Source organism: Malaclemys terrapin, chromosome 14, assembly GCF_027887155.1.
Source record: "Malaclemys terrapin pileata isolate rMalTer1 chromosome 14, rMalTer1.hap1, whole genome shotgun sequence".
Classification (NCBI taxonomy): domain Eukaryota; kingdom Metazoa; phylum Chordata; order Testudines; family Emydidae; genus Malaclemys; species Malaclemys terrapin.
In genome coordinates this window covers 24,747,248-24,764,641 of record NC_071518.1, presented here as the reverse complement: position 1 = coordinate 24,764,641, position 17,394 = coordinate 24,747,248, and the positions used below count along the sequence as shown (strand labels likewise).

General features: G+C 43.0%; 1 long non-coding RNA gene across 2 annotated transcripts in view; it reads right to left on the bottom strand.

Moving 5' to 3' along the window:
* The window catches only part of LOC128848953 (uncharacterized), a 105,581-nt gene extending 88,277 nt beyond the window's left edge, over positions 1–17,304 (bottom strand). For both annotated transcript variants that reach the window (XR_008447138.1, XR_008447137.1), the window contains exons 1-2: positions 17,123–17,304; positions 5,565–5,636 (exon numbers count right to left, since the gene is read on the bottom strand). This is a non-coding gene — a long non-coding RNA (uncharacterized LOC128848953). The remainder of the gene's footprint in view (positions 1–5,564; positions 5,637–17,122) is intronic.
* Positions 17,305–17,394: the final 90 nt, after the last annotated feature.

The following is a 17,394-nucleotide window of genomic DNA, read 5'->3' as shown; positions in this document are numbered from 1 at the left end:
TACTTGCTGCAGGCGGCCCTCCCCGTGCCGCCCTGCCCCAGCTTCCTCTGCCTAAATGCCGATGATGACCAAGACAGCCGAAGATCTGGCTGCCGTGGTCGCTGCCGAAGGACCCGAAATGCCGCCCCCCCCCCCCCAAATGCTAGCACCCTAGGTGACCGCCTAGGCCACCTAATGGGTTGCACCGGCCCTGGCCAATAGAATTCAAATCGTTTTAATAAGTCAGTATGAGGAAGTCTTCCAAATCACTATCACATAGATATGGCTTATATTAATCAATCACTTTAAACAAGGTCACATCACCCGTTGCAGAAATCCAAGGAAAAAAAGACCATTCACCCCTTTGTGGAGCATTTCCTAATTAGAGTGACAGTGGGCAGCTTCTCCTCAAGCTGAGTCCTCTGGCTCAGACTCAGAAAGGGAGTGGGGGATAGATACACCGCCCACTGTTTAGGAGGGATGATATTTTTGCCCTTATTTTATCTTGTCTTTTGGGATCTCTTTTCTTGTCCTGATGGAACGAATGGCTGGGAGCTTAGGGGTTTGTCTGTGGATATCCCAGGGGATGAATTACAGCTTTTCCTTAGGATGCCTGCCCCACGACACTCATTTCTGTAGGCTTGAGAACCTAAACAGGGGAATCCAGAGGATGTTCTAACTAACAGCAGGTAGTAGCTCAGCTGAACATGGTCTACCAAGTTTAGAGGGCGCAGGGCCAGGAGGTTGGTGGGATTGGTCGTGTCTGAAGGTTCTCTGGTTTGAATGATTATCCCTTGACCTGGGAAGCAAATGTGGGAGGCAAGGTCTGTAATCAGGAACACTGGCTGCCAAAATGGCCGTGGGCGGTTTTCAGCTTCTTTGCATGTCCAAGGGACACTTATCTGAAACAATCCCAGACTAATTTGAGACCCTATTAATCTGCCTGGCTGCAGGCTGACTATGAGGCAGAAGTCTTCTTTGATGCTTGTTAGCAAGAGGAGGAAACCTTTGCCCTCCTCTTCTTTTTGGGCTCATCTGCCATTCCCACACATCTTGTGTTGTGGCATAGGCTGCAGGCACTACAATACTGTAGTGAAAAGGAACATAATTTTTAGTGTTTTAAATTAACAATTCCAGTATCCAGCAAGAGGCAGTGATTGGGGAAAATTCTCTAGATCACCACCTGCCACCTAAATGGTCCTAGAAATGTCACGGACCTCTGACCATAACAGCCTTAGAAAAGGAATCTTCTAAACTTGTAGCTGGTAGCATTCATGTCTGTTAATGAAACCAGCCTTTTGTAGCGAGAGAGAGCAAATCATCTTCTAAATCCCTGACCTTCTGAAAGAACCATCTCATTGCATCCTCTCAGTTATCTTTTGCCATCCATTGAAATGAAGAATGCAACAAACTGTGGGTCTGAAAACCAAGCTGTGCTACTATTTGAAAAGATAGCTGTCTGACCTTATTAAAGTTTATTGTGTTTTGTGCTGGTGGGAAAAAGGATTTTATTTTATGTCTGCTGAAGGCCTTTTTCCCTCTGGAACTGCAGAGAAGGTCATTAAGGTAGAAAACAGACTTTATGTTCTGGCTTTTTTATACACTATAGGTCAAAAATGACTTTCATTAGTCAAGGAAAAGTGTGAGGATATATACACAAGTTAACACCGTTATTTTTAATGTTTTCTCAGAAAACACAAAGGAAATAGATGTGTGAACTAGTAGTCCATTTTTTTTAAAATGATAAAGAATATCTGCAGACTTATTTTGTTTTACTTGGAGGGTTAATAGTAAAGATTTTAAAGATTAGTTATGTATTGCTCACAAAGGCTATGAGATTTGGAGGCAGTTAAGAGCAAGGGGGTAAATCTAATGATTTAGACACATGGCCCATACTATAAAATAAACTGCAGATAAAATTTATTCTCATTCTAATATTAGTTATTAAAAAGTATTTCAGAAATTCTGCAAACCCAAGAGAGACATGTTAAAGTGCCAGCTCCTGCTCCTGTTGAGATTAGTACCAGAATTGTCATGGGATACAATCTTGCTCCTGCTGAAGTCCAAGTCACAATGTAACCTTTAGAGCTAAAACAAATCATGCCAATGGGACGTGGTGGGGGTGGTTAAATAAGCTCAAAGAATTCATGTATGAGCCTCAACTTGTCCTTTAGGGTACAGCTATGAAACAAACACCACTTCATAACTGGTTAGAGAAATGCTGCCCCCTTGGAGTTTTCCAGAGTGGAACCATCCTACAACATGACTATACACTACATTAAGGTATCAGTACATGGAGCTCTGTATCCAATACAGGACTTTTATTCAATCTTCTCACCAGAAAATAAATGAAACTCTAGAAGTCAAAATTGTTGCTTTGTGACTGAAGGAAGACAGCAAAAAGGCTCTCTGCTCATTTTCGTAAATCAGTAAAGCAATATTTGCTGGAAATAGTCTGGAACTGACTGAATTCACTGAATTAAATAATTTTAAGTAAACTGTTTTGGCCCTATATACATTATTGCTAGAGAATGCCTAAGTCTCTAGTGGTTTTGACAGACAGTACTTCTCAGAAAGCTTTCATGAAAAAAGATTTGAATGCTTGATAGTTGCTAACTGATGTCCTTCAACTTCTAATAAACTGGTTACTACTTTCTCATATGAGAATTGTTGTAGCAGCAGAGCTGTGCAGGTGAAAGCAGTGAGAAATCAGGGTTTCTCAAAATCATGAAATATTGTGTTTGCCGTGAATTTTACAGGAAACTGGAATGCTCTCGCCCCCTTCCCTCTCCCCTCCCCCCCCCCACCAGCAATGAGAAATTCTTTTCTGATTGGATAAAAACTATGCAAACTGAGCCTAGGAAGCCCTGTAGACTTAGTACAAAAGAAATATTTTAAAGGGCACCTCTGATGTGTATAGTCACAATACCCCATTATCACCAAGGGGCATCTACCCAGTTCTCTGCTTATTGTTTTAGTCTACCAGCCTGAACCCATTTTGGGCACTAAGGGATAACCTTAGTTAGAAACCTTAGCTTCTAGTTAGCTAGAAAATTTCATTGCTACTGCATTAGGCACACATCTGGCAGTCAGCACCAGGGTGGATGGAGATGCTGAAAGAGGTGCAGTTTTTCTATATCACGTAATGTTTAAACATTATTGGGCATACAATAAAAAAATTGTTAAAAAAAAAAATCACAAAAAGGGCTATAATTCATAGAAACAGGCCCTACCCCCTAATTACAAAACATACATTTTTGATGTACCTGCTTGGCTGGAGAATAAGTCTAAAGCACGCATAGTTCAACTGTAATTATCATCTTACTATTACTTATATAACAATAATGACTCAGAGAAAAAAGGGCTGTAGAATGTCTTGTTTGACCATACTGTATGAATAAAATATAACCATGTACTCTTCTGTAACCCTTACATACGACTATGAACTACTGATTGTCTAACACAACACCCCTTCAAGCTATATTTACTCACAGAAATAGTCACAGTAATTCACAGATAGTTGAAACATTTCTACTCCCCCTCAGAATGTGTGTCTGTTGTGGTTAGTTGCTACACTCATCACTGTCCCAGCTGCATGCATCGGTGCATACCAAATCTTCCCTGCGGCATTGGCGTCTCCTTGTTGCACAGGTTCTTTCAGAGCCACACTGCACAAAAGGCGAAGATGGCTTCTGGAGCAAATGGCAGCACTATCATGTTAGGAACAAGATGTCCCGTGCTTTCTATCTTTGAGGATGAGGACAGAGGTCAAACATGGAGGGATCATTTTGTAAAAAGTACTCACATGGGGTGATATGGTGTGTTTGTCTTTTATCATCTTTCTGGGTGAATTCATTTGAGAGTGTAGTAATTGTCTCTTTTTTACCTACACAGAGGTTGCTGAGGCATTTAGTGCACTGGATGAGGTAAACCACATGTTGTTATAGGCATCTGTAGGAACCTGCACAACATTTTCAAAAGACGAACCTAGGAACTTAAATTCATAACTCTGCTAGATACCAAAAAATCATGGATTTAATAAAGATACTGGATTTATGGCTCATTACAACGATCTGTAACATAATAACCCTCCTTTGTCCTACAACTGTAGAGGAGTTAACTGCCAACTTCACCTTGAATTGTTTCTTGCAACATGTATTATCCCCTTATCGGTTCTATCCTTGTACTTAGTTGTGACACTTTGGGCTTGTCTAATCTTGAAACTCTACAATGGCACAGCTGCAGCACTTAGTCAACGTAGCTAATCCACCTTCCCAAGGGGGGAATAGCAAGATCAATGGAAAAATTCTTCTGGCAACCTAGCACTGTCTACACAGGGGTTAGGGCAGCTTAACTACATTGCTCAGGAGTGTGAATTTTTCACATCCATGAGCAGTACAGCTGGGACAACCTAACTTTTTAGGTTAGACCAGGCCTAAGAGTACCTTTCCCAGACCTGAAAAAGAGCTGTGCGTAAGCTTGAAAACTTCTCTCTTTCACCAACAGATGTTGGTCCAATAAAAGCTATTACCTCACCCACCTTGTTTCTCTAATATACTGGGATCAACACAGCTACAACACTGCAAACCTTAATGCATGTACAGTTTATACAGCATTATATAGCTACGAAATAATTTGGGAAGAATGGGGCTAGATCAGAGGTTCTTAAGCTGTGGGTCAGGACCCCAAAGTGGGTCGTAACCCCATTTTAATGGGGTAGCCAGGACTAGCTTAGACTTGCTGGGGTTGAGGGCCGAAGAAGCCCAAGCCCAAGCCCCACCAACTGGGCAGAAGCCCAAGACTCAGGGCTTTAGCCCTGGGCGGCGGGGCTCAGGTTATAGGCCCCCTGCATGGGGCTGAAGCCCTGGGTCTTCAGCTTTGGCACCCCCAGGACAGCAAAGCTCGAGTCAGCTCAGGCTTCAGTCCCCCCTCTTGGGGTCATGTAGTAATTTTTGTTGTCAGAAGTGGTCAGGGTGCAATGAAGTTTGAGAATCCCTGGGGCTAGATAAATTTGAAATTTTATTATTGCTATGATACTCCCTTGTATCATTAGAAAATATCCTTTCTATGCTTCTCTGGAATATAGACAATTGTTTGTTCAGAATATGCATTCAGCTAGATTAAATAATAGACTAAATAAACCTCAGAAGAAATAAACAATGGGAATATTTCCCTTCATAGTTTAACCAGTTTGTATGGTCTGCAGAATACAGTATCTAATGGGACAGATTTTCAGAAGTGTACATTCAAAACAACAAAAAAACCAAACATTTGTGTGCACCCCTGACTTCAGAGCGTACAAACTCCAATGTTTATGCAATCTCTGACATTTGCACACATGCAAATCAAGGGCTGTATACGTGCACTGAATTTCTACTTTTACACACACACTTCAATACTGGGCACCTTATCACAATCTGAAATTCTTCTTCTAGGAATGGAAACAGTGGTACCCCTAATTAGAATTATAAGGAAAGAGTTGCAACAGGATCTGCAGGACATTAGGTTAAAATAAAGTATTCCAAGGGTGCAGACAAGTGTAATCACAAAATTTTGAAAAATATTAAAAAAGACTGGGTACTTACAGTTCAAATGTTTATGTAGTGTGGGAATGCTAGAGGATTTCCTTAACAAAAGAAACTCTGTTACTGAAAACTCTGAAAAGATAAGAGAATAAAGTTATACAGAAAACTGAACAGAACAATCCACTTAAACTGCTTAAGGTGATAATTACAAAAAATTACAAAATTTGGCAATACCACTTCACATTAGCATGGATAATTTTGAGCCCTGTATTAGATCTATTACTAGCATTTTCAACTGTTTCATACTGTAAGTCTTAATAAACTAAAATGTTATTTATTTCCCACTATAACCTTATTTAAGACTTGTCTAGTATAATCCCCACTAGTAATGCAAGCTGTGTGAAGGAAACCTTGGTCCAGAGTTTAAAGCCCAATAGGGATGAGAGCTTCCAGAAGTCTAACAGGGTTGGTTGAGTTATTCATTGCAAATAATTTATCTGATGAATGTAGTCCTTCTTTCTGCTTAAAATTATTTGTGAAAATGCAATTTAAAAAAAATAAAACACATTTGTTCATTTGGAGTTAGTTTTGTATTAAATGTTTTCATGCATGTTTTGTTTGTGGATTGGATCCTATGAGTAGTTGCTCTATATGATATTACAGAAGCATGACCCAGGAATACCTTGGTGCCACCTGGCAGAGGGATACAAAGAGTTTTTCAGGGATCCCCGGGGTCAAATATACACATGTTAAGTTCACACAAGGGAGGCATGTAAGTCTCTACCAAGAGCCAGTGGCCCACTGATTGTCATAATAGTTGCAAGATGTTTATACAGAAAATTGTTTAAGATATACGTAAAATAAGAGTTCCAAAACTGTTAAAGTAAAGCTTATCATTCTGAGATAAATCCATCAACTTACAGAATAATGAACATCCGTGGACACAGGCTATGTTTAATTCTCAGGCCAGGTGTGAGCCTGAGAATTTGCAAAGACAAAAGAACCCCAAAATAAGTCTCTGAACAGAAGACCTCCCGGCAGAAGAGACAATAGTCTGTAACTGCATAAAAAAAAAAAAAAAAAAAAAAAAAAGAAAAGAGGTGGAGAGGGAACAAGATTGTATCACTCACCTAGGAGATAAACTGACAATGTGGCTTGTCTCAGGAACAAGGGACCACGGCCTGTCTGGCCAGAAAACACTGGTGAGCAATATTTTATGAAATATGAGAATATACTGTAATTAAGTCAAGGCTCCAGAATGCATCTTATTTTATATGTAACCATTTGTTTCCTAATAATCCTAATTGCTCTCACTCAAATCTCTATACTTTGTTAAATAAACTTTTACTTGTTTTCACTATAAACGTATCTAAGTACTGTATGTTAGATGGAGTGGTGATCTAAGGTATAACTGGTAAGTTCGGGGGGGTACTGCTTCTTTGGGAGGAGCAAATCTGTGAATGTTGTTAAGAAAGTTGCTGAAGAATGATGTCCAGGCTGCTAAGTTGTTAGAATTACTCAGTGTTTCTGTTCCTGGAGCTCCGGTGTCATTAACACTAGCAGAGAATGCAGCCTGCTAATTCAGCAGACTTCGATGTTACACAAACAAAAAACATAGGCACGGTTCAATAACCAAGGCACTCGGTCAGGTTTCTTGCCCTCAAGATACCGTCCTCGCACCCTGGCTCCATGGTTATAGGTTCGCTAACACCTGAGTGCCCAGGGACAAGGAGTGGCTCAGTCAGCAGCAGGACTTTCTCCTGTCCCCTAGGCCGCACGAAGGGTTACGGTGAGGTATCCCAACATTTATAGACTGAGTCAAACAACTTACATACCACCTTACGTGTTTCATGACATCTGCTTGTTACCTCCCCTTGTACCTTGCTCCAAATGCCTTGGGCAAAACATCCCTATCAATCACTTCAGTCAAACCCTCTTATCTAGAGTTAGGTCAGGATGTACCTGGGCTACTCTTTTGCAATGTGTTCACAACATACATACCCAGTATCTGTTGCTTCTTAGGAGTGCCTGTATTTTAGCAACGATAGCACTGCCATTGCCAAATTCATGTATCGGACAGTGAATCTGTAAGCATCTGCTTTAATACATGGCCTGACTTTGGTTAATGGCATGGGCTGACTTTGGTGACTATGGTTCAGGTCTCACACCAGGCTTTCTCTGCTATAGTGAATACTGCGAGTGTCCAGTGGAACAGAGGCTGGACACTCCAGGAAGATGCCTGGAGATTGGAGTGCGTCTACTGCTAACCTGCAGAGAGGGGAAGACGGGTGGGGGGCCGCATAGGCCTAAAGGAAAGTGTTTGTGTTGCCCCTGATTGGTGGAGGTGGAGAGCTCACCCCCAACAAGCAGAGACAAGGCTTTCTCAAGCTACAGGCAGGAGGTTGTGATTAATTTGAGCAAGATTGTTGTCAAGCTTAAGATGAACACCAATATTGCCAGTGTTAGGCCTAAAGCTTCCGGAAGCTTTATAAAATGAGCTTTGCAAAATTATCTTTAAAAAGCAAGCTTTGCAAAATGAAGCTACAACTTGTGGTCAAGAGACGCTGCAGCCAAAGAACTGATTCCTATGTGGGTTTGATGGGCTAGGCCTTTAGGCATAGGTCATCAAGATAACCTTACCCACAATCAAGCCAACAGCCCATTTAGAGGTAAGTTACCTAGAAAACTAAGGGAAAACACAATCGAGACAGTGGGCTATATAGAAATAAGCTATCTCCTTGAGCATAACCTATAAAATTAAAATAATAATTGGCTACAAGAAAATAAGTAAGCATGAATTATACAGCCAAAGCGATAACACTAAATTTGGTCTAACCTGATTGGTTGACCTGCTTCAAAGCACAGCGGGCAGATGAGATTAAATGTGTAGAACTTCAGGAGGGTGTGTGTGTGTGTGTCTTGGACTAAGAAGTTATTCTCTTTGATCGGTCTGACCCACACCCCCTGAACCGAGGAAACCTGAACTGCACCGACTATCTGCACCTGGCCAATGCAAAGAGCGGTCGACTAAAGGGTAACATATTCTTGGCAGGGTACGGTTTTAAAGAAAAAAAGTCTGGTTGCATGCAGAATAAGGTAACGGAGTAAAGAAGTCTGGGTTGCTCGAGCTGTTTTGATCTCAAGTTGTGCGGACATTATAGTATTAAGAATGGTAGTGTTGGGATAATTTGACCTCAGGTTATATTAATGCTGCAGTATTAAAAATAGTAGTAAAAGTGTACTTGTACTTGTTTGCAATATAATTTGTCATTTATATTAATCCTTATTCAATGCTGCTCTTTAATTTTTCTTTTCCTATTCTGTCTGTGTTGCATTTATATCCATAAGTCATTAAAAGCCTATCTTAAGGAATAATCAGTAGTTTTAATTTCTTTATACAGACACCACTTAACCTCATTACATCTGTGTTGGGTGGTGGGAAGTAGCAATCACCCAGAGCCCCATTTCGGCCCTGATGTGTGTCCCCTTCTTCCTAGATCTCCGCAGAGGTAACCAGGTGCTTCACAGCCACAGCTAGGAAGCCGCACAATAAGTCATACGGCACTGTTTTTTCCCTCTACTTGGATAACCTAGTCCTTAAAAAACAGAGTTCCTTTTCTAAGTGCAAGGTGCGCACGAATATTCATAATTGTTTGAGGAATCTAATCTGTGAATAATAGAAAGAGCTTTCACAAAATGGGCAGGAGAGCCTTTCCAGGACAAGCATTCGCTGAATATTTATTCAAAATTAATATTCACACCACCTTGTTTTCTGTAAATATTTGTATTATATGGCAAGAGCTTCAACCAGGGATCAGGACCCTTTTATGCTAGGCACTGCACAAACATGTAATAATTTTTTTAAAAGTTGCTCCCCCCAAAAGCATAAAATCTTAGCATGACAAGATACTGCAATCACATGTAGTATCTTTATGTATCACTGAGGGCTAGGGATTGCATGTACAATTGCATTCTTCTCCATGGGGGAGGGTTTCCACAGCACCTTCAGGAAATAAAACTGTGAGGAGTGATTAAGATGAATCACTCACACTCTAAACACCTTCAGGGAAGTACCACCCCTTGGGGAAATTTGCATATACTTGTTTAAACTGGGTTTCCAGAGACTAAGAAAGCAAAGAATTGGCTTTTAGCTTAAAAAGGCTGCATTTAAACGGACTTGGGTCCTTTTTTCTCATCCAGCCAATGGATTTGTGAAAAGGTTGGAAAGACTTTGGCCTACTTGGGCCACATATGATGGATAGGTTTTATTGTTTAAGTTCTCTCTGTAATGTTTTTACCTTAAGAATAAATGTGCTGGCTTAGAAAGGGCTGTGTGTTAACTGCCAGCAATACACTGTTCATAGCCCTGGGAGAAAAAGCAAAGTACAGGCACTGGCACAAGCTCATGCAGGGAGATACGCAACCTTAAAACCCTAGTCAGGAGGGAGAGAAATGCAGGACTCTGCCCAAGAGGGGTTACAGCTAGGATGCGGAAACCTTAAGAAGGTGTCCTTAAGGACCCAGAGGGTGAATATAGGTACAGAAACTGACACTTAGCACATGAGGAGAGACAATAGGTAGAGAGAACAAACAAACAGGAAAGAAAAGGACAAAGTAATAGGGAAAAGAGGGAGGCTATTTGCAAGAATATCTGCAAATACTTTTTTGCTGTGTTCAGCAAGCTCTCACTACAAGTTGTTGAATGTTCACTGTAGACCTTCTACCTTCTCCCCCCCATGAGAATAACCCATAAATGGACCTGGAAATGCTATGAGAATTGAGTATCATCCTAATTCTTCTGGCACGTCGGAGAAATCCAATGACTCCCCCCATCTCCATGTTGCCATCTCTTGAAGGTACAGCTCATGTAACATGCTCTCCTGGCCACTGCTGATCCCAGAGTTCCCACCTCATCCCCCGCCCCCACATCTGAGGAGGCTGAACAAGTTAAAGTAACTTGAAACAAGCCACAGTAACTTGAAAGACTTTGGCATGGCTTTGCAGAGAAAATATGGCAGAGCTTCGCAGGCCCTCACAGCCCTAGATCATTCCCTCTTCCCAAGGTGAAACTCCACAAAACCTCTCTCATAGCTGAGGGCATGTCTACATGGAGACCCTAGGCTATATCTATACTACAGCAGCCCAGTTACAGCCCTGCAGCTGTGCCACTGTAGCATAGACACGTCCTGCATTGACAGGAGTTTTTCAGCCTATCTGGATCTACAGTGGGGGTTTAGTGAACCTAACCAAGTCACACAGGGCATGACATTTTTCACAGTCATAAATGACGTAACTAGATTGATCTAATATTTAGGTGTAGACCAGGCCTATATGCATGGGAAACAGGGATGTAAATCTCCAGCACACTAGCTGATCATGTGGATTCTGCTATACTGTACTAAAAGTTGAGTAGTGCACCTTAATGTACTGCTTTTTTCTTTACCTCAGAGTACACTACAGAACTTTTAGTGCACAGTAGCAGGGTCCACATGACAACTTAATGCACAGCAGGCTACTGCACTGTACATTTATACCCCGGCTTTATGCCCACTAACTCTCACTAAAGACAAGTCCTGAGTGAGAGGGAGGAAGCCCCTGGACTCTCTTTCCCGCTTTAGCTCATCCAAGCAATACAGCCAGAATCTCGTTACTTTTCCCTATTTGCTGATGTTCCCTTATCTTCTTTTTCTAATGACTAAAATACATTATTACCTTTAGGTGTGTTGTGATGCTTAAAAGGAGTTAGAATTATTATTCTGATAGACTTCCGAAAAATTCTTTGGGTTTTGCTATCCTGTTAGTTGCTTCCTGAATATTATAAAGAATACAAAAAGTAACTCTTATCTATGTATTCAGCTTCTTTCGCCCAATAATCTATCAGTTATTTTGGTACTTGGAAATCTGCCCCAAAAAATTAGACCTGATCTATACTTATAGTTTAGCACCACATTGCTATGGCACTCAGAGGTGTGAAAAATTCACACATCTGAGCACTGTAACTGTGTCAACCAACAGCTGGTGTAGCTGTGGCTAGGTTGATGGGAAAATACTTCCATTGACCTAGCTACCACCACTCGGGGAGGTGATTACTGACAGAGATGGAAAAACCCCTTTCATTACTGTAGGAAGCATTTACACTATGGTGCTACAGTTACAGCACCCATAGAGTAGACATGGCCTTAGTATTTGTAATATCATAGCAGGAATGGAGATAAACTTTTTTCTTCCATTGCGAGGTTTATTGATAGGTATAAGACTTAGAACCAAATGCACCTTGTGCCATTATTTACACCAGTGCAAAGTGATTAAAAAGTGGCTGTAAAATGCTAACATTCTAATCTGGTTGCATTTTACACCCACTTTGCACTGGTATAATATTTACACTAGGGGCAGGGCAAAGGCCAATCCGGGCCTTAGGGTACTTCATCAGCTCTCATTTTTGAGAGAAAGAAAGGAAGGAGCATTATTATGTGTTACTAGTAGAACTGTAGACTCTTAAAATTAAATCTTTTAATTTTTTTTTGACAATTTTTGCAGTCTATTTTATGAACTTTGCATTTCTTTGCCAGTGAAACAAGACTGATCAGTTTAACATTCTGATTCTCTAACACAATACTGTAGGGTTACCATTCGTCCGGATTTACCCGGACATGTCCTCCTTTTGTGTGCTAAAAATAGCGTCCGGGGGGAATTTGTAAAGCACTCACAATGTCCGGGATTTCCCCCTCCCCCGGCAGAGCGAGCGGCTGGGAGGGCTGCAGGAAAGTCCCGGGCTGGACTCCGGAGCAGCTTCCTCCTCCCACCCCCCCCTCCCTGCATTCTGAGCCGGACGGCAGCTCCTCCTCCTGCAGCCCGCTCCGGCAACCCTGTGCAGGGCCAGGGACCGGGTTTTGTGTTGTGCAGGGGAGCTCAGCCATGTGTCCGGCTGGCACAGAGCCCAACACCCTGTTCTGAGCAGCAGGGTAAGGGGGGGGCAGGAGAAGGGACAGGGAGGTTCTGGAGGGGGCAGTCAAGAAACGGGGGGGGCTTTTGGAGGGGAGTGGAGAAAGTTTTGGGCAGTCAGGGTACAGGTAGGGGGTAGGGTCCTGGGGGGCAGTTGGGGGGGGTCTTAGGAGGGGGCAGTTAGGGGACAAGGAACAGGGAGTCTTAGGTAGGGGGTGGGGTTCTGGAGGGCAGTTAGGAGCAGGGGTCCCAGGAGGGGGCAGTCAGGGGACAAGGAGCGGGGGGTAGGGGGCTGGGAGTTCTGGGGGGGAGCTGTCAGGGGGCAGGAGTGGGGAGAGGGATCGGAGCAGTCAGGGGACAGGGAGCAGAGGGGTTTAGATGGGTTGGGAGTTCTGGGGGGGCTGTCAGGGGGCAGGAGTGTGGAGAGGGATCGGAGCAGTCAGGGGACAGGGAGCAGAGGGGTTTAGATGGGTTGGGAGTTCTGGGGGGGGGCTGTCAGGGGGTGGGGAGTGGTTGGATGGGGCGTGGGAGTCCCAGGGGTCTGTCTGGGGGTGGGGGTGTGGATAAGGGTTGGGGCAGTCAGGGGACAAGAGGCAAGGAGGCTTAGATAGGGAGTGGAGTCCCGGGGGGCAGTTAGGGGCAGGGGTCCCAGGAGGGGGCAGTCAGGGGACAAGGAACGGGGGAGGGTTGGGGGTTCTGGGGGGGTGGGAAGTGGGAGGGGCAGGGGCGGGGCTAGGGCGGGGCTCCTCCCATCCTCTTTTTTGCTTGTTGAAATATGGTAACCCTAAGGTAGGGGGTGGAGTCCTGGGGGGCAGTTAGGGTGGGGGGGTCTTAGGAGGGGGCAGTTAGGGGACAAGGAACAGGGAGGCTTAGGTAGGGGGTGGGGTTCTGGAGGGCAGTTAGGAGCAGGGGTCCCAGGAGGGGGCAGTCAGGGGACAAGGAGCGGGGGGAGGGTTGGGAGTTCTGAGGGGGGGGGAGTGGGAGGGGCAGGGGCGTGGCTAGGACAGGACAGGGGCGGGGCTCTTCCCGTCCTCTTTTTTGCTTGCTGAACTATGGTAACCCTACAATACTGTTATGTCTGGGTTTCCAAAACCAAAGTGAAATGCTTAAAATTTCAAAAAGAAAATAAATCTTGCTCTCATACAAACATTTGTTTAAAAAAAACAAACAGTTTCATAAAACCATTCTTAGTCCTAGTAGATTTTTTGCTAAATCACTTGGCGTATTTTTTTTTATTAAAAAAAAAAGTATGAAACCTCAAGTCTTTTCAAACTAAGTGCTCTCAAGTCAAATAGGAGCTTGGTGTTTACAAAGAATGCAAAATAGACTCACCTCTTTTATAATCTTGCCTGTACTGTTACTTCCCATGAGAATTCTAGCTACATTTTATTTGACTGAATTGGAGACTATAGTCCCCACCTGCAAACACTTACATACACACTTAACTTTAAGCAACTGATTTCAGTGTGATTACTCACATGCTTAAAAGATCAGCACACGTGTAAGTGTTTGAAGGAACAGGATCTATATTTGAAACTTTAAATATTTAAAAAAATTGTCTTTCACCGTTATTTGTTAGGCCCTTATCATGCTGCCACTTAGGGATCTTTCAAGCTATAGTACTGGGTGCTTCCTGCAAAGTGCTATCTGTTGTGAACCATGGCTACAGGGAGCTTCTTAAACCATGGCACTGAGACTCAGCAGTGCAATATATAATTGCAAATATAATTCTGATTGATCATCAAGTCTACAGCACTTGAGCCTTCACATCATACTCTCTAAACCAGGGGTAGGCAACCTCCAGCACGCATGCCAAAGGAAACACATGAGCTGATTTTCAGTGGCACTCACACTGCTGGGGTCCTGGCCATGAGACCGGGGGGCTCTGCATTTTAATTTAATTTTAAATTAAGCGTCTTAAACATTTTAAAAACCTTATTTACTTTACATATAACAATTGTTTAGTTATATATTATAGACTTGTAGAAAGAGACCTTCTAAAAACGTTAAAATGTATTATTGCATACAAAACCTTAAATTAGAGTGAAAAAATGAAGACTCGGCATGTCTGAAAGGTTGCTGACCCCTGCTCTAAACTCACAAAGTTCTGTCCCAGCTTGTAATGGGCTGAGTGTAAAATCTGGACAGGATCATCTGGGTACAGACCAGAGTCAGATTAAGTCATAAGCAGCTTCTGCAGTCACATGATGAAATTGGAAACTCAGCTTTAACTAAAAAAAAAAAAAAAAAAAAAAAAAAAGTTTCTATCTACCTCTGCAGACAGCCTGAAACAACAGCTGAAAGAGATTTGAATTGTACCATTCACTTCAACTGAGTCCTGCTGTACACAACCTATTTGGTAGTGGTAAAGACTGTATCATTTCCTCAGCTACTTGATGTAGCAGCTGCTATGGTTTTAATGCATTTCTCTTTCAGTGTATTATTATATTTGTTTACTATCAATTTGTTGGGGGTGGTGGTGAAGGAGAAGATGGAAGGGATGACAGAAAGAATGGGTAGAGACAGAACCAAAACAAAGATAACCATGCTTGAAGTATATAAATGGTATATTTTAATTTAGCACATGGCTTATATTTCACCTAGATACTTGATGGACAGATGCTGGCAATGATACCAGCAGAAGGAAATCCTTCTTTGCTATTCCTTAATATTTGGCCTTTGCTCATTTTATTTCAGATTGGTAAAACTGTACTCATCCAGGCTGTTGATTCTTCACTCCATTTCAAAGTAGGCTCAAAACACTTACATAGAGTAAGAAAATAACTTTGAGAGATGAATTTGCTGTTGGATTATGTGATAGTTTGACATTTGCTTATGCACAGGACAATGCAGCACTGGAGGGAGGCAACAAGGGCCTCCCAGGAAAGAAGACACATGCCTTATACAGTCTGCAGTGTGGTGGACTGGCATACAGGTGGGGAAGGGGAAATATCTCTAGGGAGAGGCATATCTCTTTCAAATGTGCAGAGACATGCCTCTCTGTACTTGCTATCTTGTCCCCCCCAGCTACCATTTACCTCACTTGAAAAGGTGCTGGCTCATGTGAAAAGCACCATAATAAACAAGTTATGACAGCATTTAGGCCTACAAGCAGGATCCATTACTTAAGAGCCAGAAATTCCCTCCCCCTCCTCCTAAGCTAGGGGAGGCAGCATGAAGCTTCTTCCAGCACATCCCTATCAGGTTATTGTGCAGAGGGGGAACAAGACAGACAGTTGCATCAATTCAAATCCACTTCCCTCACAGGAGCCACATCCCAGTGCAATAAATCAAGTCAAAGTACCTCTATAGTCTTCTTTTCAAGGCCATGTTGCACAGAACATCCTGCTTTTCAGCTCTCCACTTCCTGCTTAGCCTTTTCACCTTTCCTCCCTAGGCAGTAGGGGAGATACTAATAGGAACATCTTCACCTCAGGCTTCACACATTGGGGGAACTCAAGGTTTGAACCAACTCCCTTCCCCCAAAAATTGAGCAAGAGGAGGGCTGTAGAATAATTCTTCATCCCCCTTTACAAGGCTATATTGTGCACATATGCAGGCAGAGAGCTGCCTCAAATACCCCCTTTCCTGGAGCTACTAGCCTCTATACTGCAATCTAGAGCACTCTAATGAGGCAAACAATTCTGAAGAGATTCACCTGGGTAGATGGCTGAGCAGCTGGTCTTAAAGAGAGAAACCTCTCATTACATGCAATCAGGATTCCTTCCCCTCCTTTTCTAGGAAGTGGGAGACTTCTCTGGCTGAAGCCTCATGGGAGATTACTCTGTGCTCCTGTGGGCCAGTGTAATACTACCATAATGCCTAATGTTTGCACAAGGTGCCAAAATAATTTTATTATAACTACCAAGATATTAGGAAGATGTTTCTGAAGCAGTAAGTACAATCCTAGAGCCAAAAAAATGAAATATACTGGATTAAATAATAATCCAATATAATCACCTATAATATGTATCTAGTAATGCATATGAACTGCTTGTATTTTGGAGAAGTTTGGACCACATCTAGACCCAAACTTTGCAGCATAAACTGACCCAGCTTTGTAAAATGCATGTGTATCAACATCCTATCCAAACCCTCTTTACCCTGGAAAAGCTCAGATATGGTTTCAAATCTCATGATTAAACCCCATTCTAAATTGTGCTTCATATGCCAGAATGAGCTAACTCAGAAACTTCCCTAAAATAGCAGGCCTTGTTTACCACTTATTCACACATATCACAGGAACTATAGCTTTCAACTTACTAAAACCCTAACATGTGACCCGTTCCTTTAAAGCGCATGGCAAAGACACAAAATGCGGGAACACAACCTAAATAATAGGGAAGATTTAAAAAAATGCAGAAATGATATTGGAGTCATTTTTAACATCGCCGAAAGTTTTCTAGAACCCCTGTTCCATGACTCAGCGCTTTTCCTGTTGGAAGATAACACCCAGCCTATGTGGGGTAGAGGTAAATCTAAACAAATCTCAGGGGAAACTCCAATAACGCTTATGAAATGTGGAAGGAAGAAAACACGGGCTGAGCAAACACGGAAAATGTCCTATTGAAAGATAAAAGCTTGAGAAACGCATTTACGCCTAAAACCACCCCTTTGTAATGGACGCTCCTGAGTGTAACTCTAGGTGTAGCATAGCGGTTACTCACTACACAAACCTCTCCAGGTTTTGCTCCAGGCCTTCTCCCAGCCTAGGGCTACCGAGAGGCCGGGGCAGGGAGTCTGTCTTGTCTTAGGCGGACCCGTGGCGCTGTCTGTCCCACCCCCAATGCGCCCGCAGCTGGGCGCAGAATTGACCCACGAGCCAAGCCGGGGGCAGGGGGCGTGGCCTTGAGGTGCAGGCGCGGCTCTACGGTAGGGGGCGTGTGCCTGCAGGACAGGCAGGGGCGGGGCTCTGTAGCGGGGGGCGGGGCGGGGAGGATGGTGGCGT